The following is a 22,881-nucleotide window of genomic DNA, read 5'->3' as shown; positions in this document are numbered from 1 at the left end:
TGTTGTGATCCATCCCCAACCATAAAACTGCCCTCATTCCTCATTCCCTCGTCTCCTGTTTGGAACAAAAGTCTACCTGGCATGACAATGTTCCAGAAGTTATGATTATACACACATACATACACACACACAATTATATATAACACAATTTTATATATACCACTATATATATAAATGATAGGGATAATTTTAAACAGCTTTGGAAATTTTCTGTGATGTTTTTGTTATGACGACAAAATAAACACTAGCAAAGTGAAACTAAATCTCCACTCTCTGTGCTCTTCCGTCTCCCTCCAGAGGATGGGCCCCAGGATCAGCTGCAGTATGAGCAAGCAGGGGCAGAGACCAAATGAACATTCTTTAAAATAGTGTTATGAAGATGAAATGAGAACCAGTCAACTGGTTTCGAGTTGACTGAATGTTTTAACAAATTGGCTTTGGTCAAATTGACCTAGACCCCAAATCCTGGGGCTCAGATGGGGCTAAGTAAATATTTGTGACAGAATAATTATGTGTTTGACTGTTAGGTACTGTCCAGTCTTGAGAAGGGTGCTACCCTTACTACTCTCTGATGGGTAGGTTGAGGAGTTGGGAATAAAGTGGGTCATACATGAACTAACACTGGCTCTCAAAGCTGCTTTATAACCAAGGATGTGCCTTGTTCTGATATTTGGGTAGACTTGTATGTAAAGCATTTAAAAGACACAATGTACCCAGAGGGCTTTTCATGGTTCCTGGATATCTTCTCTTATACTTAGCAGTACAGAAACCCATAGCACTGTCTTAGAACCTTCTCATAAATGCAATCTCCTAACTTCTCACCAAAGCCAGAGAACAAATATACTGCTCTCCAGTCTGACATGAGGTAGCAAGTCTCAGGACCTGACCACAACGCCTCCAGAGAAGAGTGAAGGTGGGGAACCAACTGGCTCACTCTCAGAGTAGAGGCAGCTGTTTTATTAAATCTGGGAAGGCTTTTGGCAATTTCACAGACTTTCTGATGCCAAAACATTATCCTAGGCCTTCTAAAGTTGGATAACCAGGAGAGGAGGGACTTTGCTTTTTTGTCACTTAACCATGGATCATTGGAACCTTGATGACTAAAACTGTCATACTTCCTCAAATCAGAGAAGTCACCAAGCATAAAATGAATCATGTTCTAGTAAGAAAGAAACAGTGTTGCCTAAATTATGAAATGCAATTCTTTGTAGGATGCATCCTGATTTCAGAGATCTTAGAACCAGAAAAACCATGTTAGAATCAATGAAATGCAATCAGTGTTTAGGAAAACTATGTTCCTATTTGCTTTGATTTAGGTCTTAATCCCTGTCTCAGTACTTCCTGTGTGGCCTGGTGCAAGGAACTTCACTTTCCTAAGCCTTAGCATTCTTGTTTGTAGAACAGAATACTTCTCTTATAGGGTTGTGAGAGGAGAAAATGAAATGATGCCTACAAAATATTAAGCCTCATGCATAGCACAACACAGGTAGTGACATACAATGCTCTTCTAACAAGGTTCTAACAAGGTTCTAACAAGGTCAGCACATTTCTTTCATCTTCCAGTGCCCTTGTGGGTATACTGGCTGAATCAACCAATGAATTCTTGGGGTTGCTATTTCCCAACAGACGATGACCAAGAGTAGGGAGGGCAGACAATTGGATTAAGAAGCACTAACCAACTGACAAAGCTCTGGTAGGGTACCAACAATAGCAGGAGTACAAGAGGATTGGGCTAGAAGACAAATTTGATAGAGTTGTAAGGTGGGGGAGTTTCAGCAATGGAAAACAACCCAAAGTAGCAGAAATTGAAGGAGATATGATCCGTGAAAGAAGGGAAGCACACTGGGGCTCTTCTTAGTACATGGTGATAAATGGGAAAATATAACAATAGAAAACAGCAGCCTTACTGGACAAATGAGAAAGAGGTTGAAGTATGAAGCTTAAAATTGAGGGGGGATATGCCAGAAAGGAGAGAGACACAGAGGGGAAGCCCCCAAATTCGTGAACACATTCCCCTCAAATCCTTGTTAATTCCTAAATTGTACATATGCAGATGGATACTCCAAGGAGCCCAGCAGAAAGTAGTACCTGAGAGGCAGAGCTTTCCACAGCTTCCTAGAAGACAGAGTTTTAAGTTTATGTCCTGCCAAGTTAAAATGGTTCAGCAAACATTTAAGCTTTTAATTTAATCCCAGAAAGGCCATGCCTTATGAATAAGCCAAAGACTTACAGTTATGCCCTAGGACTATGGGAAAATCCCAAATAAAAAGACCTGAATAAGGCCTAAAAATCAAGTCTTCCCTAGAGCAAGGGGGATATGCCTGACAGAACAAAACACAGCAATCCTTAGAGGAATACAACAAAATCAAGAATCTCTTTAATATATCACTTAAAACCTCCAATATAATCTTTATAATTAATAATTATAAACATGTACATAGTAGGAAAATGTGACCCATAAACAAGGGAAAACAATGATCAATAAAATTAGACTCACCAATGATCCAGATGTTGAAATTAGACAAGGACTTTAAAATGGCTATTATAAGTATACAGAGGATTTTCAGGAAATGAAGGATAGAATGAATGAATGGATAGGAACATCAGAGGAAAAATGGAAAAATAAACAAAGTGGAAATTCTAGAACTGAAAAAATACAAAATCTGATATAAAAATTACTTTGGATGAACTCAGTAGCAGATTAGATAATGAAGAAGAAAAGATCAGAAAATTTGGAGATAGGTCAATAGATATTACCCAAACTGAAGCAAAAAGAGAAAAAATATAGAAATAAATAAATAAATAAATAGAGCTTCAGTGACCCCTGAGACAGCAACAAGCATATAAATGGAGTTCCAGAAGAAGAGAGGAGAGAAAATTGGGCAGAAAAAAATATTTGAGGGTATTGGCCCAAATTTTCCCCCACGTTCCCAAATTTGGAGAACAATACCAATCCACAGACCCGGGAAGCTCAGTGATGCTAATGCCAAATAAATACGAAGAAAACCACAGCTAGTTACATCAAGTCAAATGATGTAACCAAAGATAAGAGAAAATCTTGAAAGTAGAGAGCAAAAAGATCTATTACATAGAAAGGAACAACAAAAGAAACACAACTGACTTCTCAGAAACAAAGTAGACCAGAAAACAATGGAAAGATATTTAAAACGTGCTGAAAAAAAATCAGTTTGGGATATGTGAAGCTTTAAGTTTTGATGGGACTCTGAGGTTGTAAAATCTAGCAAAGGCCTCACTCCCAAGCCTACTTTCTGTAAGACACATTTTTATTCAAACATCCTCCTCACAGTACTCCTACCATATAATACCTAATTGTAAAGTAATCATGTTAAAACACTGAATGAAGCTGCATCTGAGCTATAGGTTTTTTGTTTGTTTGTTTTTTACTATTATTATTACTTTTATTTTTTTTCTCTATATTAACATTCTATATCTTTTTCTGTTGTGTTGCTAGTTCTTCTAAACCGATGCAAATGTACTAAGAAACGATGATCATGCATCTATGTGATGATGTTAAGAATTACTGATTGCATATGTAGAATGGTATGATTTCTAAATGTTGGGTTAATTTCTTTTTTTCCGTTAATTAATAAAAAAAAATTCATTCACCATAGAATATTATTATAAAACAAATTTCAAAATTGTAGACAAATAATTTTCAAACTTTGAAGGAGATAATGACCATATTTATGCAGGAACACATGCGAAAATATTGACATATATTTTCTAGGTAATTGTATTACAAAATATTCAAAATATTTTGAATATCAACAAAATATCAGCAAAATATTCCAGTACTTCTAACAGAAAAAAACAGTAACTGTTGGGAAGGTGAAAAAAAAACATGAAATTTGCAACCACTGTGGAAGGCAGTTTGGCGGTTCCTCAAAAAGCTGAATATAGAATTGCCATACGACCCAGCAATACCATTGCTGGGTATCTACTCAAAGGACTTAAGGGCAAAGACACAAACGGACATTTGCACACCAATGTTTATAGCAGCGTTATTTACAATTGCAAAGAGATGGAAACAGCCAAAATCTCCATCAACAGAAGACTGGCTAAACAAACTGTGGTATATACATACGATGGAATATTATGCAGCTTTAAGACAGGATAAACTTATGAAGCATGTAATAACATGGATGGACCTAGAGAACATTATGCTGGGTGAGTCTAGCCAAAAACTAAAGGACAAATACTGTATGGTCCCACTGATGTGAACCGACATTCGAGAATAAACTTGGAATATGGCATTGGTAACAGAGTCCAGCAGGAGTTAGAAACAGGGTAAGATAATGGGTAATTGGAGCTGAAGGGATACAGACTGTGCAACAGGACTAGATACAAAAACTCAAAAATGGACAGCACAATAATACCTAATTGTAAAGTAATCATGTTAAAACACTGAATGAAGCTGCATCTGAGCTATAGGTTTTTTGTTTGTTTGTTTTTTACTATTATTATTACTTTTATTTTTTTTCTCTATATTAACATTCTATATCTTTTTCTGTTGTGTTGCTAGTTCTTCTAAACCGATGCAAATGTACTAAGAAACGATGATCATGCATCTATGTGATGATGTTAAGAATTACTGATTGCATATGTAGAATGGTATGATTTCTAAATGTTGGGTTAATTTCTTTTTTTCCGTTAATTAATAAAAAAAAAATTCATTCACCATAGAATATTATTATAAAACAAATTTCAAAATTGTAGACAAATAATTTTCAAACTTTGAAGGAGATAATGACCATATTTATGCAGGAACACATGCGAAAATATTGACATATATTTTCTAGGTAATTGTATTACAAAAAAACTGATACTATTTACTAAACACTTATATTTTCAGATCATATACTAAGCACTTGTGAGATCTTAATAATCCTGTTAAGAGTGACCCATCATCCCCAGTTTGTCTGGGACTGGGTTTTTTGGGATGTGAGACTTTTGAGTACTAAAACCAAAACATCTAGGGTGAACCATGAGTTGTTCACCCTGCCTATATCTTAAATATTATTTCCTCCATTTTTCACATGGAAAAATTAAGGCTTAGAAAGATTCAATAACTACGGAAAAGTGACAGAGATTATATTCATCCTGTGGCTTCACTGAATTCTTCAACTATACTCTTTTCTCATCAGAGGAGATTGTTATATTGTTTTTATTTCTATAGTTTCCACATGTATAAATATAATAATATAACATTTTAAAATATGGAAATGAAAATAGCTAAAGCGTGTGTTGATTTATTTAATCCCTATAAGTCTATGAGGCAAGTAATATTATTACTCCCATTTTATAGACAAAGAAAATAAGGTACAGATGGATTAAGTAACTTGTCCAAGGAAAGCAAATTTTAAGAGCAAAATTTCACCCAGGTAGTTTGGCTTCAGCACTTGAAAAAAAAAAAAAAAACACAAATTATTTCTACAAATTGTTGGACATACATTAAAATTCTTTATATTCTGCCACCATGTAAACATTAAACATTTTCTATCCTGATAGAAACAAAAAAATAAGAAATGATTCCCTTCTTCCCAAATGCGTTAATCACAGGATGTTTCTGTCCAACAGGCAGGTGGGGATGTGGGAATGGTGCTCCTAAAAGCAGGAATTCTGAGAGTCAGGAGTCATCAAGTTAGAAGCTTAATGAGGCTGTTCTGGGGAAGAGCTGGGAAGGAGGTCGGGGTGAGGAAGAGTAACAAGCAGCAGCTACCACTTCCTGAACAAGTGCCGAATGCCAGGCACTGTGCTAAATGCATCAGGATGCATTATCTTAGTTAATCCGCACACCAACCTGAGGAGTGAGTATTAGCATCCCCTTTGTACAAATGAGGAAATAGTTTCTGAGAAAATAAGAAAGTTGCCCAAAGTCACACAGTAGGTTAGTGACAGTGTTGGGATTTGAGCCCAGCTCTATCAGACTTAGAGCCACAGCTCTTCACTTTCCCTGGGTCAGCCATTCACTTATTCATGCCACTGCACTGGGTTAGACAAAAGGAGAGCTCAACGTGGCCCACACATGCTCCTGTCCTTAGGGAACTCACAGCCCATGAAGGAGGCAATACATGGGCCAACAATTTTTGAGCACTTATTATGTACTAGCCACTAGGTGTTACACTTAATATGTGACATCTCATTTAATTCTCATGGCAGCCCTGTGAGGTAGCGCCTTCTATTATCCCCATTTTAAAGATGAAGAGTGTAAAGTTCAAAGCTATGAGTGGCAGAATTGGAATTGGACTCCAGAACTCAAGCTCCCTAGCAATATATTCAACTGCCCAAGACCACCAAAGGGGTAGAGGCTATGTACAGATGGGCAGAGAAAGGCATCCCTGGTGGCTATTTCCCCTAGTTTTTTCCATCCTCACCTGATGGGATCCAAGGAACCTTGAATTGTGAAAGGAATTTGTTTAGTAACCAAGGAACTTGGCCTGTAACTGCCCCAAGAGTATGGGAAAGTCCTGTGGATTCTCTCCCAACCCAGTAATGAGTACTGGAGGGTTGGGCTTTGTCCCATTACTTCCAATTGATTCTCTCTCCAGAATGGCTGCAACCGTCTTCCACTAGCTGTGTAAGTCTTGACTATAGCTCACATCCATCCTGTCTCCACTTAAAAACTAAGTGGCCTTTTAAAAATGCAAGTCTAAACACTGCCTTGCTCAAAACCGTTCAGTGGTTCCTACTGTCCTTAGGATAAAGTCCCATCTCCCTACATAGACTTCCTCTTCTGCCATTGCTACCCTTTTCTCTGCAGCCAAACTGCATTTCTCTCAGGTCCTCTGAACAACTCCATAAATCACTCTTGCCTCAAGATCTGTTCCAGTTACTATTGCTGTACAACAAATTAACACCAAAACTCCGCAGCCTAAAACAACCCTTTTATTATGCTCATGGATTCTGGGGGTCAGAAATTCAGATATGGAATAGCGTCATGATTTGTCTCTGCTCCATGATGTCTGGGAAGACTCTATAGCTGGGAATGACTCAATAGCTGAGAGTGACTTGATGGCTAGGTTCTAGAATCATCTAAAGGCATCTTTCCTGATGGGTCTGGAAGTGGATGCTAGATGTTAGCTGGGACCTATACTGATACACAGCCTCTGCATGGCAACTTCAGGGTAGCTAGACTTCTTAGGCTTCAGCTTGGCTCAAGGCTCCAAAAGTGAGTGCCCTAGAGTGAACAAGGCAAAAGCTGCATTGCTTTTACTTACCCAGCCTTGGAAGTCATGGAGTATCACTTCTGGTCAATTCTCTTGGTTACAAGCAAGTAAAAGACCCACCCAGATTCAAGGGGAGGAGGTAGAGACCACACTTCTTAGTGGGAGGAGTGTCAAGGTCACACTGTGGACTGGAGGTATTTTGGGGGCCAACTTTGAAAAAGCAATGGGCCACCAAGGCCTTTACGTACTGTTGTCTCTGTGCAGACCATCTTTCCAACCTCATCACCTGGCTAATTCTTACCCATTCTTCAGATTTCAGCTTAAGCATCACTTCCTGAAGGGGCTTCCCATGCCACCCTGACCAAGCTTAATCAAGTCTACAAAGTCCCTTAGCATCAGCACTTCTCATATACAACACTCAGTCTGTCTCCCACCTAGGCTCTGAGTTGTGTGAAGATGTGGACTTCAGCTTCCTGGTATTGGCTCAGAGTAGGTTCCTCATAAACATTTTCCTGGGAGAAAGAGGGTAGGGGGAGAGAAAGGAGGAAAGGAAGGAGGGAGGGCAGGAGGGTGGGAGGGAAACGGGGAGGGGAAAGGGAAGGGAAGAAGGAAAGGATGGAGAAGGGAAGGAGGGGAGGAGGGAAGGAAGCATACAAACCTCCAGGGCTGTTCATTTAAATCTCATCAAATGTGGATGCCCTTGTCTTGTCAAGGACACAGTTCGAGGTGAAAAATTCAACTTCGTCCCATGTGCTTCAGATGATACTGAGCCCTTATCCCACCATTGCCTCACCATGCATGGCTCTACCAGGACCCCTCCAGATGCTTTAGAGAATCCAGAGTGGATCCTTCCACAGAGGGATGAAGATGCTAGGAGCACTTCTGGCTGACTGTCCAACCCAGCTGTCTAGTTGATGTGGCTTGCAGGATATGGGGGGTTTCCTGGCAAAGACTCATTTTCAAAAAAAGGGGGTATGTGAGTGATAGATAGAAAAGGGAAAACATCTCAGTAGGCTGTGGAAAAGCTGAAGTAGAAGGAAGTTGAGTGGCAACCCAGAGCAGATGAGAACCTGTTTGTCCAGGGACATGGAACATGACACGCTGTGGCTAGGGCCAGGGAGAAACTATTCAAGATTTATGTTTTTGTCCCAATTGTACCCAAACATCATCATCACCACCACTGTCATCGCTGAATTTTTTTTTTAAAAAGGAAAGAAGAGTCACTACCAATATTTCACAAAGCTGTTGTTCAAGCAGAGGGACAAGTTTGTACCCTGTCGCTCCCTTCCCAGGGCCCATCATCTTCCCTCTCTCTGCACCATGCCTGGAGGCCTGACAACAGACCTGGCCTTCCCTCCTCTATTGCACCTTCTCCCCAGCCTGATGAGGCTTACTTTGTGGGGTCTAATACTGCCTTCTCCTTTCTTGTTCTGATTCAATAAACATTCATGGAGTCCCACCTGATTGGCAGATTCTGTGCTAAGGACTCTGATGGCATTATGTGATCTGCTCCTAGAACAGCCCCAGAGGAGGTCTCATTTTGAAGGACACATTGAAGCTGGGCAGGATCACACAACAGTGATTCTGAGAGCACAACTTCTGGTTAGTAATTCCAGAGTCCCAACTTCGGTTCAGAGACAGATCCCTTGCCCCTGTGCCAAGGGCTTTCTCATGACCTCACAAAATCCTTGCCACAGCCCCTGGAGGCAGATCACAAGTATTAGCCCATTTAAAGATGCATGAAAGGGTGGCCCAGGGAGGTGAAGCAAACCAAGGCCACTCAGATGGGAAGTGATGGAGTGTTTCTCAAGTTCTGTCCCCTGCCTTCAGACTGTGGTATTTCCACTGTCCTAAGCCACCACCTCCAGCTAATGTTCAGCAGCACAGACACTGACCAGCTTCTGCGCAGACAGCTTTAGGCTCCCTTTTCCAGGGTGGAGGGATGAGAGTGAGGCATCCAAGAAAGGGAGCTGAAAGGGAGAGGCAGTCTGGGCTGGGCTACCCCGCCTACCCATCTGGGACTCAGTGGGGCAGTGCACGTGTGATGGGGAAAATCTGGCACCCTAATGCCTGCACAGCTGGAGCAGATCTAAAGCCCACTACCTGAGTCAAAGGGGAAGCTCTCTGCCTCAAGACAGTATACTGGGAGCTGCCCTAGCTTTGGGGAGCTAGCGAGCCAGGGAGTAGAGCTGGCCAGGCTGCCTATGCCAAAGAAGGAGGGGGCCCGCTGAGTCCGCCAAAGCTGGGGCGGGAGGGGCTGGGCCAGCTGGGGCCGGAGCTAGAGTGACATCACCGGGCGGCCCGCCTCTGTCTGGGGCTGCGGGGAGGCCCAGAGCCTTTCTGGGGCCTGGGGGATCCTCTTGCACTGGTGGGTGGAGAGAAGTGACTACAGCCAACCAGGGTCAGGCTGTGCTCACAGTTTCCTCCGGCAGCATGTAAAGGCTCCACAAAGGAGTTGGGAGTTCAAATGAGGCTGCTGCAGACGGCCCGTGGATGGACTCTAAGCCCTGAGAAGAGCTGTCCGAAACTCTAGACCTGCAGAGCATGACACTGAGGCAGCCGCCAGCCCCCATCACAAGGGAAGTCAGGCTGTAATCAGCCCCTGCAGGACCCCCAGCCATCCCCTCCCCATAACAGGCTAGAGTGCTGTTGTGGAGGCAGAGCAAGCAGAGGCCAAGGAGGCAGGGCTGCTGAGCTACTGCCGGTCGGCCGGCCTGTTTGTGACTTGGGAACCCTTGCTGGAGGCCATGGACAGGCTGCCCTGCTAACAGCCAAGGTGAAGCATGTGAAGAGCTGCCCCGGAGCCAAGGAGGAGGGAAGAGGTAAGGGGCCAGCTTTCTGGGCACTGAGGGGCAAGGGGTGAGCGGCAGCACTTGGCCCTGTGACTTGGGGTTTGAAAGCAATGACCTGTCTAGCTGGGGGTATTTGCAGCTGGACCCAGAGAAGGACACTCCCTGATTTCACTTGGAGCCAAACAAAGCATCTGCCAGGGGCAGGACGTATGGCTCTCTTGGGCAGAGGGTGGCATTTTGGGATGTGAGATCATATGCTGGGATTTCAAGATTTCATTAGGAAACACCACTCTCCTTTTTAAGACAAAGAACCTTTGGGGTGAAGGCAGCTGGGCTCTGGGGTACAGCTCTGCAGTTGGGGTGTGTGTGTTGTATATAAGTGTGTGCTTGAGGGGGACAGTGGACTGAAGGAGTTGCAGACAGCAGGAGTAGCCCAAAGACTTGGGAAGTCTGTTTTTAAACTTTGGGTTCCTGTGAATCCTAGCTAGAGACTATCCTGAACAGAAAAAACAAATGCTGTCCTAAGAGAGCTGCTAACCCTTGTTCAGAAAGTTCCCTAAAGCTTAATAGCTTCTGCTCATATCTTACCAGCTAGTAAGTAAGTAGAGGAGTGGAGGCTTCCCAGAGGTTTCTGCCACTGTGACCTGGGGCAAAGTGCCGCCCTGACTTTCCTTCTGTAGCTGAGGACACCTGATCTCTCCTAGCACTGGACTGTACCCAACTGGCTGGATATGGCTGGGAAATGGGAGAGGATGGAGCTTTCTTGGCATCTTAGCAAGGGGGACAGTGAGGGCTCTATATACTGCGTCCCTTGAAAGCGCTCAGCATTAGATAACAGTCCCAAACAGAAATTCTTCTCTGATCCCTCCCTTCTCCTTCTGTGATATGTGTGTCACGGGTCAGCTACTGCCTCTGCTGGGGGATTATGAGAACTCCCAGAGGCCAGTTCGGCTACTCAGAAAAGGATCTCCTTTCACTGGGGCTTTGAAGAAAGTTGAGAATGCCACTTCCGAAGCTGGCTAAATACTCCCCACATGTATTTTTCCAAATCTAGGCAGAATAGGGTAGTAATCATGACCTACCTCTTCTACTTACTAGCCAAATGACTCTACCGAATATTAGCCTCTCTCAGCGTCATTTTCCATATCTGAAACGGGATGACAATAGTGCTCATTTCATAATAACAGCTAATACTTATATTGCACTTACCCTGGGACAGGCACTTACTAACATGTAAAATCCTCATAACTACCCTATCTCTATGACATGGGCACTGTTATTCATCTTACAGGTGAGGAAACTTAGGGGCAGTGGTTAAGTGATGTACCCTAGTCCACGTGGCTAGTGCTGGCATCAGGATTTGAACACAGCAATGTGACTTCAGACTGCACACTCTGAACCACATTTTGCTGCTAAGAACATTCATGATCATGTCCAGAAGGGCCTTAGTACAGTGTAGCAAACCCTTAGAAAACATTAGTCGACAATTATTATTAAGCATTACAATCACAATTGCAGAAAGGGAAAAGCAGAGACCCAAATTCTTCCCATCTTGGAAGCATCCTGCTAGGATTTTCCAGAAAATCCTATAATGCAGAATCAATGCTATGGCCACCACCACCAGCCACACTGGGGTCCTATCAGGAAGAAGCCTGAGGCAGGGGTGGCCTTTATGTCTGGGGCTTAGGGCTGAGGCCACCTAGAGCATGTTCAGATTCTAAAAGTCTATGCTAAGGAAAATTAAAAAAGGATCTTGGAGCATCTGACATCAACCTTACAGTAAGAGTATCCTACCACTCACAAGTGTACCACTTCTCTGCCTGGTAGTTTCCCCCTCAGAACCTTAGTGGATGAGAGCAGAGAGCTACCTCAGTGCTGCAGAAGGTCCACAAAGCAGAAAGACCAATAGAGTCAGACCTGTCCTGTGGTTGCAGAGGGAGAGGTAAGGACCCCACTGCTGTCACCGAGTCTAACCATGACATGTAGTTAGGGCCAGCTGACTCCATCCTGGCCATGGGTCCAGCCAACACTTGATGCATCTTAGCCCAGAACAATAGCTTCTGACCTACAGTCCCCCTCCCCGCCCCTGACACCACACACACACTGGCCCCAGAGGTTTTAGAGGTTCCCTGAGCTCTCAGAAACATTTTGAAAAGCTGATGTTAAATATTTGCTTCTCTAACATAAGTCCTCTGGGGTGGCTGAAGCTTTAGGTGACTCAGTCTGAATGGAGGCTCTGATTAACTTCATGGGTCTGGCTACTGAAAATATGATGAATTATTTCTCACTAAAGGCAATCTTGGTGAGACAGACAAAGGCCTGTGAAGCACATGGTCCAGGAGTGTACTGCACGGTATCACTGCAAGCTCACGGACAGAGTGATTAAGCTATTCCTCCATCCACCATGATTTATTAAGCACCCAATGGGCTAAATAAGACATATGTACTATCTCATTTCATCCTCACCACAACCCTAGGAAGTAGGTTCTAGTTTTAGCATTCTATTTTTTCAGCTGAGAAAACTAAGGTTTAGGGAGGTTAAGTGACTTGCTCAAAGTCATACAGTTAATAAGTCATTGTGTAGTACATAAAATCAGGATTCTCTGGCTTCCAAATCCTTGCTGTCCCCTCCTCACTCACTACCTCATTCAAAGTGCTCCAACTTCTCCTCTTATCCTGACCCCAGTCCTGGCCCACTGCTCCCAGCAACAAAGTCTGTTTTGGTTGCTGTCCTATAGAAGGCTATACCACTCAATCTGAAAACCATTTGCTTACCTGATTTTGCTGTCTTATTAGCTCTTCACAGAAGCCTACCCCTCTTACAGAGGCGCCTGAGGACAGTTACTCAGCGTGCCAGTGGTAACAAGGTCAGTGAGAAGTTGAACAGGATTCCAAGCCAGGCTGCCTGACTTCCAAACCCCATGTGCTTGGGTGCTCTGTGATGCTGCCTTCCCATTTCAGTACCACAGAACTTTGGCACCAGCTCAGTGGGGTCAGAGCCTCAGGGAAACATCATTTTTGTGGAGACACCATTTATGCATTTTCTACATCTTCACTTGGAATTCCTTTAGGGGTACAAAATCAGAACTCAGTTCTCACAGTCTACATTAGCAATTCCTGAGAAAATTTCAGGGAGATGGTGACTCGTAGCTACATTATAACAAACATAATAGACAGCAGATATTTTTAGTACCTGACCTCTCTCTGAATCATATCCCATTTAGAAATGGTCTCAATTTATAGCAATCAGGTGGGGGAGGGATGGGATGGGGGTGAAAACAGGTCTTTAGTGTCTATCGTATTCTGCACATACAATGAAGCACAAATGCAGAGGTAGACCCTGCCTTTGGGGGGCCCACAGCCAACAGGAGGAGGCAGATAGTGAATCTAACAATCACACAAATGCACGACTGTGAAAAAGTTGTAAAGAGGAGGGACATGGCACTAAGAATTTTATCAGATGAATGGTACTGTCCCCATTTTACAGAGGTGAAAACTGAGGCCCAGAGGTTACTGCACTTTTTCCAAGGTCTCTCCACTAATGGGCAAGAAGGCAAGGATTCAAACCCAGACCTGTTTGACAAATGCAGTGCTCATTCTATTCCTGCCCACTGCCATCTTGGATAAACACACTGTAAAAATCTTAAGAACGAATCAATTCACTGAATAGCATTTTCTTCTTCTGAATTTATATAAAACACCCCAAACAGAATGCTTATTCAGCCACACACAGCTTATAGTGATAGACAGGTCATATTAGAAGCCTCATTCTGAGAGTAGTTCCTGTGACAAAAACATATTCCTTTGCTTCTAACATGTTATCAACTATAAGCCATGTGACTGATTTAATAATAGCTTAGGGTGGGGGGGGTCATTAGAACAATACAATGTCCTTTTACACGTACACATCAATTAGAAAACACATTTTGGAGAACACTGGGTAAGTAAAACCATGCCTCTTACAATTACATTATTGTATTAGCTCTAGTCTCCAGTGAAATCAGCCTGTCTTGGGGCCAGCAGCCCCAGAGCCTCAAACTTCCCTGCTGCCTTGTGCTCCAGAAGGCAGGACTAAGACCACTGCAGAGGGGGCCAGAATGAAGTCTGTTCTTATCTCCAAGAGATGCTTTAGGACCCACCTAGCTCCATGAATGCCCAAAGTCTTGCTTGAAACGGTCCCACTCCAAGTTCCAAGAGGGAAAGTCCAAGTCTGTCTTGGTCAATATTGAAACTCCAACACCCAATCAGAGCAAAGCAGAAAACATATCTATGGAATGAATGCATGAATGAAGCCAGTGAGCCTCAGACCCAGGCTCTCAAGCCAACAAGCCTCTCAATCCCAGGGCACCACACTGTTTTCCTGTGTGTTGTGCAGCCAAAGGCTTTTCTGGTACACTTCCCCTCCTATCCAGTGCCCCTGCCCAATCACACTCCTGCTAGAGTAGGTGTCCCCACTGCCCCCTGAGCTGTGCCCATCAGGGTTTGATCACCCTGCATTACAAATGTCTGTTCTCTATCTCACCTATTACTGAAGGACCCCTTGAAGGCAGGGACTTTGCCTGTCTTGCTCCTGCTCTATGTCCATCCCCAGAATCATAGCTGGCACAGGGAAATGCTTGGGAAATATGTTGAATGAATGAAATCCTTGAATTCCTATTTAGTAACCCAGATGCCATCCTGGGTACTGGATATTCAGAGTGTATTCACCATGATCCTAGTTTTAAGAAGCTCACAGTCTGAAAGCAGACAAGCAGATCAGTATATTCAGTGATGGAAGCATCCACAGCCATGCTATGGGAGCTGGAGAATGGATTGGGGACCATCCTGCAAATGGATGGCCTCATCGAGAAGTGAACTTGTGAGGTAAAGCTAAGAAAGAAAGATAGGGATTCATCAGGTAGGAGAGTGGGGTAAGGGGCTTAAAGCAAAAGGAAGAGCATGTGCAAAGGCAGGGAGGTACAAAATACAGGCTCTGTTTTTAAGCAGGACACTGACATGATCAGATGTGGGTTTCAGAAAGATAGCCCTGGAGTCATGTGCAATGTGGACAGCAGGGGAGAGAGCACCTGAAAGCAGGGAAGCCAATGAGAATTGTATGGATAAGAAACCTGACTCTGGAGTAGACAAACCTGGTTCCAAGCCTAGCCTCATTTTCTCTTCTGTGAAATGGGGATAATCATGTTCTTGCCTCACAGAGTTGCTGGGATCAATGAGATAGGCACAAAAAGTGCTTGTTCCAGTGCCCACGGAAGAGCTCATCTCAAAAAGTCGAGGTGATCCTGTGCCAACTGCCCAGTCTGGCCCAGTAGATCAGATCCAGGGGAGGCCCAGATGTCCCAAGAAACCACCTTGGGACAATGTTGTCCACCCAGACCCTGGTCTTCTTCTTGTCTAAGATTCCCTCAGCTCCATACACCAGGCACTGCTGGAAAAGCAGCAGATAACTCAGAAGCCAGGTTCTGAAATGGCTTCTGCAGACTCTCCCCTGCCTTTGCTCTGTTGGCTGAAACTCCTGGCACAGAGGGCTCGGTGCGTGGGCTTTGTGGGAATCTCAAAATGGTTCCCAAATAATGCACCATGAAAAAATAATAGTATCCCTGTCCCCCTGGCAAAGGCAACCACCTCACCACTGCCTAACCACATTCTCTCTTTCCCTGTGATCTCAGTGTGACCACAGACTGCATTCTCCATAGACTCAGCCCTTCCCTGGAGTGAGAAACTCAACAGTGGCAGAGGAACCCCTTTTTACTCTCACCTCCCATTTCACTCTTCCAGGCATATCTATCTACTCTTAGACCATTTGCTTCTCTAGTTTATACCTGTGTTCCCAACACAGCAGGATCAGGCCCAGGTTATAGTAATATACAATGGCTGGCTGTCTGGGATGGTGAACTAAACAGATGGATGGCTGGATGAGAGGTTAGATGTTCAAATGGTCTATTTGAAGGTCTTATGAGAAACGAGCTGGCAGGATCTGAGAACTGGTTCAATACTTTCGGAGGGGGGAATGATTCACAGGATCCTAGGTGGGGAGGAGATGGAAGTGAGATCTGAATACTCCCTTCCTGGCCTCCAGGCTGGTGGTGAATCACCTAGGACAAATGATGCAGTCCCTTTTCCAGGTTTTGCAAAGTGAGGATGCTGCTGCTCACCGTAGGTGTCTATTTTGAGGTCTCACTACCTTGATGATCAAGAAGCTCTTTCTAACATTCAACAACACTTACCCCATGCTGACTTGAAGGCTATTTCTACTTATTCACTCAAGAGTGACTAAGAAATGATTTGCATCCCCACTGCTAACCAAACACACAAATAAGCACCCTTTATTCCTATTGGTTGGAAACAATTTTGCTGGAGGTGAGTGTATGGACCTCAGAGACAGGCAGCTAAATCTCAGCCCTGATATTTGCTGTCAAGTAACCTTAGGCAAGTGACCTAACCCTCTGGACCTGGGTTTCCTCCACTGCAAAATGCAGATAAAGGGACTATAGAATTTGTTGCCTTATCAGGATGTTTTTGAGAGAGAAATGGGGTGCTATTGATAATTACATAAGACAATAGTCTCAACTTAGGCAAACCAGAACAGATGTTCCCTTATTCCTAGGTTTGTAGGAGCCGAGAAAGAGCAATAGAGCACAGCTGGACACACAGTAAGTTTACAACAAGCAAATGATGTCTGATATTATCAATTCTATTGATCATGTGGTTAGCTGGCTCCTTTAGGGCCTTTTCTTCTGGACTTTTCCTTTATCTGGACCCTTTTGCTCTTCTGGATTACCAATGGTTTGGGTATCACCCCAATAGCACACCCTGTATTTCAACCAGTTTTATTAGGAACAACCGTTTGTCAGCTGTGAAGTTTTGATTTGTATTTTTTTTGTACTGATATTGGCTTAACAATCTTGACTCACTCAAGCTCAGCTCAAGCCTCAGGGGCTGCCCAGAACCCAGACCTAAGGGGCCAGCCAGCAGTTCCAGATTGCTCCACTGCTTTCTTAGAGGCCCTGTTCTCAGGCTTTTTGCAGTGCTGGAATATTTCACTTAGTCTGGGCTCAGGATCAGCCCTCATTTGTGATCACAGCATGGTAGGGCAGGGTTGCCTGGAGGGAGAGGTGTATCTGTGAGTCCTTCAGGCAGAACTGCATCTCAGAAATCCCATCTGAGAGCAGGATTTAATTGAGGTTTTCCTGGGATGGCTACCCTGGGGATCTCAAGAGTTTTTCTATCTTCCTCCTGCCTGGGTAGTCAGAGAACAATCTCTTTGGGGTTTCCTTGCATTTTGGCACTTGGCATGGTATATTTTATTTTGGGGTATATTTTTTGTAGTTCTGTTACTGGTTCTATCACTTAGTAACTGGGTAACCTCAGGTAAGTGACTCATGGTCTTCAAATCTCATAGTTTCCTCACCTGAAAATGAGGATAACTGTCAACCCTGCTGTTAGCCTAAAAAGCATCTTTGTGGAATTAGAAAATTGTTATAATTTAAATATACAAGACAACAAAGACTGTGAATATGAGTTGTGCCCCCTAGAATTGCATAGTGTACAGCTTGGGCTAACATGCATGGTGACATTGAAATAACATGTCCACCTTCCCAGGAATGTTACAAGGATTAAGTGAGATAGTATATATAAAGTGTTTGGGTCACAGTAATAATTAACTATAATTATTACTTTTATTATTTGAACTTTTCTCAATTCCTAACCTTTGGGGTAAGAACTCAGAAGAGTATCCCAGGTTGACAGCTTCAGTGTTAAACAAAACAACAATTCTTCCACTAAGCCTTGCCTGGGCTGTAGTGCTGTGCCAGTGAAAGGGTTGTGGACACATGTAGTGTGGCCTTACCACACCAGGTCAAGTGAGGATGCTCAGGGGTAGCCTATGGGAGGCTGGGTGAGACCCAAGCCCTGAGGAGACAGCTTCCCAGTGTGCAAATGCAGTCACGGGGCATGATCACACCGGCCTCACTGGTGGAGAAGGAAAACCTATGCATAATGGAAACTCCTTACAATACAATGTGGAAAAGCAATTTTAAGAATCATTTTTGTTTTAATTTCTAAGCCAAGGAAAACAGTTGGATTTGCTTTTCTTTGTTGGTTATAGGAAGAAACTGAAGAGCATCACTTTGATTAGAGTTGAGTTCTTCTCCAGGCCTAAGATGGATGGAATGCTTAGGGAATTATTTCTCTTGTGATGCAATTAGTTGAATAAATATCAAGAAAGTGAAAGCAAACAAACTCATTGCCCATTAAGAACTGCAAAACTAGCAAATAATTATTGTTGGGGGTGGGGAGAGGTTGAAATCTTTAAGGAAAGTAAATGACCACAAGGCTGAGGGCAGCACAGAGAACCTGGGGCTTGGTGCTGGACAGATCTGAGTTCTAGGTCCAGTTCTGCCTTTTACCTGCTGTGTGTTTCTGGGCGAGTCACTTAATCTATCTGGGTTTCAGTCTTCATTTATAAAATGGAGGGAATAACAACCTCTCTAGGCAATATATGTCAGGCACCCAGTATGGTGCCCTGTTCCTTCTGTTCGTTCTTATCAACAGTCTGTACCAAGCCCCTCCTGCTAAGCCCAGGTCCCATAAAAATAGCGTCAAGATTGGTCTCAGCACTAGCAATGAGACCTTGAGCAAGTTCACCTTTCAGAGCTTCAATTTCTTCACCCTCAAAATAGGCATAATAGCAATAATAATAATAATAATAATAATAATAATAATAATAATAATTAGTTCTGAAGATTTTCATGATTAAATGAGATCATGTGTATGCAAAGGGTTTGTGAGCCTTAAAACCTGAACAAGTGCTAATTGTCAAGTTTGGTTTACATTTTAATCTAACAATCATAAGAAAGGCTTTTTAAAGCATCACAGTTCATGATTATGTTTGTACGTTTTTTGCCTCCCTACTCTGTCCCAGCACTGTGCAAGAAGCTGGAAACACCAGGACTCAGACTAACCAGTTGACTATTTCAGGGTCTAGGCATTTGAGGCCTACAGACCTCTGGGGTCAGAGCTCAGCTCTGTGACATGGATCAGGTGATTTCAATTTCTCCTTTGTTAAACGAGGATAATGGTGGTATTTCTTCATAGGGTTATTGTAAAGATTCAAAAAGATGAGAAAAGTGCCAATTTTTGATGTGCTCATCACATATGCCTGAAATATTCAGCAACTTAATTGATTACTGTCTTTATTAGTCTAATCTTCAGTTTTTGAAGTGCACTCATGTCCCTTACCTCTGGAAAGAGGCAGGTTCCATCACACCCATTTCACAGAAAAGGTTTAGCCTTCAGGATCATAAGTCCAAGTACTCAGAACTTTGCCTGGGAAACCATAAGAGTCCATGCTTGGGAAGGTACAGAACTCAACTATAAACAGTGCAGCTCTCCTGGGTTTTGAGGCCAGGGTAGGTTTGGAAGCCAGCCCTTTCCTGGAGCCAACTGTTGCCTCCCTGTGCCTTTTTAGCTGCTTCCTGGCTAAGGTGGAGGCCAGCACCAGCACAGAGAAGTATCTGTCACCAGCTGCCACAGGTGAGCAGCCTGCAGAAGGTAGTGGACCTGGCAGGACCACTCTAGCCTGGAGGATGACTCCTCCCCATTGTTCTTGGGCTGGAACAGCTGCCAGCACAGGAGCGGCCAAAGCACCGTTGGAAACCAGGCAAACACATACAAACTCAGCCTGGTTTCCACTGACATCACTCTAGCCCTACCTCGTAGCAGAACCCAAACCAGGACACGTGAACACCTTTTCCTGCCTGACGGAAAAGGCCTGAGCTGGCCATCAGAACCATGCTTGGGCTTTGTCATTTAAGTGGAAATGAGCTTAGCAAGGCCCTGGGGAGCACAGGGTCTTCTTTTGAATTGCCAACTGGCTGGCACATGGTGGAGCCTGGACCCAGGCTGCTCACCTGAGAAGGCCCTTAAGTGGCCCAGAGAAGACAAAACCAGTGTCCTGGTTATATGAGCATAAATTAATGTGAAGCCAGAGAGCAGTGGTGCTAATACCTTTAAACTACTAAAAACCACATTAAGTCATTAAGAGTCGGAAGGTTTGGGTTCCTCAGACAAAGGCAGAGTCCTGGTTCTGCCACCTTCTAGTTGTGTGATTTTAGGCACGTCACTTAGCTTTTCTGAATCTCAGTTTCTTCATCTACAAATGGAAATAACAGTATACACCTTATAAAGGGCATTCTGAGATTTCAGTAAAGTAAAAAATAAAAACAAAAACAAAAAATAACAACATTTGCAAAATGCCTAGTGAAGGATCAGGAACACAGTAAGTACTCAATAAACGGTAGTTATGGATATTGCTAATAAATATAACATATGGCCACCCTGTTGTGCAGCTCTACCCCCTCAGACAGTCACTTCTTCATGGACTCCCTATGCCCTGGTATCTCCCTCTTCATAGCACTCCCTACTACACAGCAGCTGTTGGTGGGTATGTCTTTTCATTAAGTTGACAAATATTTATTGAGCAGTGATCAAAACAGAAACAAACAAACAAAAAAACCCTGCCCTCATGGAGCTAACATTCAGGAGGGCAAAAAGGAGGCAGACAATATATATCTGATGGTAATAAGGACTCTGGAGGGAGTAGGTGACACCATCACAATTTTAAATAACCAGGGAGGGACTTACTGAGAAGGTGATATATGAGCTAAGACCTGAAAGAAGTGATGGAGCAAGCAAACAGGAAAGGGATAAAGAGTGTTTTGGAGAGAGAATAGTAAGTGCAAAGGCCCTGAGTCATAAGTATTCTCAATGAGCTTAAGGAACATTCAGGAAGCCAATGTGGCTGGAGTGGCATGAGTGAGGAGGAAAGTAAGAGATAAAGCCAGAGAGGTAGCAGGGACTAGATCATGGAGGGCTTTTTCTTGGGGATGAGGAGCCAGTTAGTGGAGGGTTCTAAATAGAAGAGTGAGCCAATCAAACCTTTTAAAAGGATCACTCTGGCTGCTGTAGAGTGTGCAAAAGCAGGAACAAGGAGCCCAGTTAGGAAACTAATGCAGTGGTCCAGGTGAGAATTGAAGGTGGGTTGTACCAGGGTGGGGCAGGAAAGGTGGGGAGAATCTGTAGGGTTCTAGAAATATTTCTAGGATATTTCTATTATAATTTGATGGTGACTTATAAAAGAAAAAAAGGAGTCAAAGATGACTCCAAGGTTTTTCACCTAAGCAATTAGAAGAATGGAGTTGCCATTTACTACATGGAAAAACTGGGATAAACAAGTTGGGATGGGATCATGGGGTAAATTCAGAGTTCATTTTTGGATAAGTTCAATTTGAGATGAGCAGTAAATGAGTGGAAATGTCAAAGAGGCAGTTGGATGTATGAGTCTGGAGTCAAGGAGAGAGTTATGGGCAGGAGAAATAAATGTGGGACTCATCAGTGCTTGAAGGTAATCAAAGTCATAATACTGGATGAAATTGCCAAAGTAAAGAAGAGGTCTGAGCACTGAGCTCTGGGGGCACCCTACCATTAAAAGGACAGAAATAAGAGGCTGAATCAGTAAAGGAAACTGAGAAGGAGCAGCCATTGAGCTAGGAGCAAAGGGTGATGTCCTGAAAAGGGAGTTCAAGATGGGAATGATCAACCATGTCCAGTTTGCTGAGAACCAAGAACACCACTGAATCTGGCAGAGGGAGGTCACCGTTGACACTGTCTAGAGCAGCTGAAGGACAGGAGAGGAGGTACAGGTCTGATGGGAGTAGGCTCGAGAGAGAACAACAAGAGAAGAATTGGAAACAGTATTTCCATTTAGAGGGTTTTGCTAAAAAGGGGAGAAGAAAAATGGAAAAGTAGCTGGAGAGGAGATTTGAGGTCAAGAGACAATTTTCTTTAAGTTGAGAGAAATAAGAGCCTAATTGTTCTGTTGTTGCTTTGTTTTGTGTTTTTTTTCTCTTTTTTTTTGGCTTTTGTAAACGGAATTTATAAAAACATTACAAGTTAACAGTTCTAAGGCCATAAGAATGTCCTAACTAAGGCATCCAGAGAAAGATATCTTGAAAAGTATGATGATATTTGGAATTTCTCTGTCAGCTGGGAAGGCACTTGGTGATGTCTGTTAGCTTTCTCTCCTGGCTTCTCATTTCAAACGCTTCCCAGGGAGTTTTCTTTCTGTATCTCCAAACGTCTCTCTCAGTGTCAGCTCTCAAGCAAAAGTTCTCCAAGCATCTGAGTTTCCTCCAAAACATTTCCTCTTTTAAAAGATTCTAATAAACTAATCAAGACCCACCTTGACTGGGTAGAGTCACATCTCCACCTAATCAAAAGGCCATACCCACAATTGGGTATATCACATCTCCATGGAGTAATCTAACTGAAAGGTCACACTCACAATTTAGTGGGTCAATCTCCATGTAAACAATCTAATCAAATATTTCTACCCTACAATTTTGAATCAGGATTAAAGGACATGGTTTTTCTGGGGTACACAATACTTTCAAACCAGTGCATTTCACGCTCTGGACTCCAAAAAGACATGTTCTTTCTAAATGCAAAATACACTCACTCCATTACAATATTACAAAAGCCTTAAACCATTTCAGTAACAATAAAAACATAACACAAAGTCAAATCAGTACAAAATCTCGTCAAAATTAGTTATAGGCATGGTTTGTGGTAAGGCAAAAAATTCTCCTCTGGCTGTGGACCTGTGAATCTCAGATCAAGTTATCTGCTTCCAATATCTAAGGAGGAGCAGTCATAGGATATATGATCCCATTGCCATAAGCTGAAATTGAAAGATAAACAGGGGTCACTGGACCAAAACAGTTCCTAAAACCTAGAGGGCAAACTCCATTGGATTTCGTCTGACAGTTATTTATCATTAGGGCTTTATCAAGAGGCAATCCCACCCTTTCCAAGGGCCTATGCAGTGGCCCTGCTTTCTCTAAACA

General features: G+C 43.2%; 2 protein-coding genes across 22 annotated transcripts in view; one reads left to right on the top strand and one right to left on the bottom strand.

The window, feature by feature from the left end:
- Positions 1-22,881, bottom strand: part of RALGPS1 (Ral GEF with PH domain and SH3 binding motif 1) — a 617,170-nt gene that overhangs the window by 143,430 nt on the left and 450,859 nt on the right. The gene's annotated exons all lie outside the window — the stretch shown is intronic.
- ANGPTL2 (angiopoietin like 2) overlaps positions 9,489-22,881 on the top strand; it is a 37,374-nt gene continuing 23,981 nt past the window's right edge. The window contains exon 1 of the mRNA XM_077145340.1: positions 9,489-10,009. The gene's annotated coding sequence lies outside the window, so the exon portion shown is untranslated. The remainder of the gene's footprint in view (positions 10,010-22,881) is intronic.

This window comes from Tamandua tetradactyla, chromosome 2, assembly GCF_023851605.1.
Source record: "Tamandua tetradactyla isolate mTamTet1 chromosome 2, mTamTet1.pri, whole genome shotgun sequence".
In the NCBI taxonomy this organism is placed as follows: domain Eukaryota; kingdom Metazoa; phylum Chordata; class Mammalia; order Pilosa; family Myrmecophagidae; genus Tamandua; species Tamandua tetradactyla.
The sequence above is the reverse complement of the archived record's forward strand: the minus strand, read 5'-3'. Positions and strand labels throughout refer to the sequence as shown.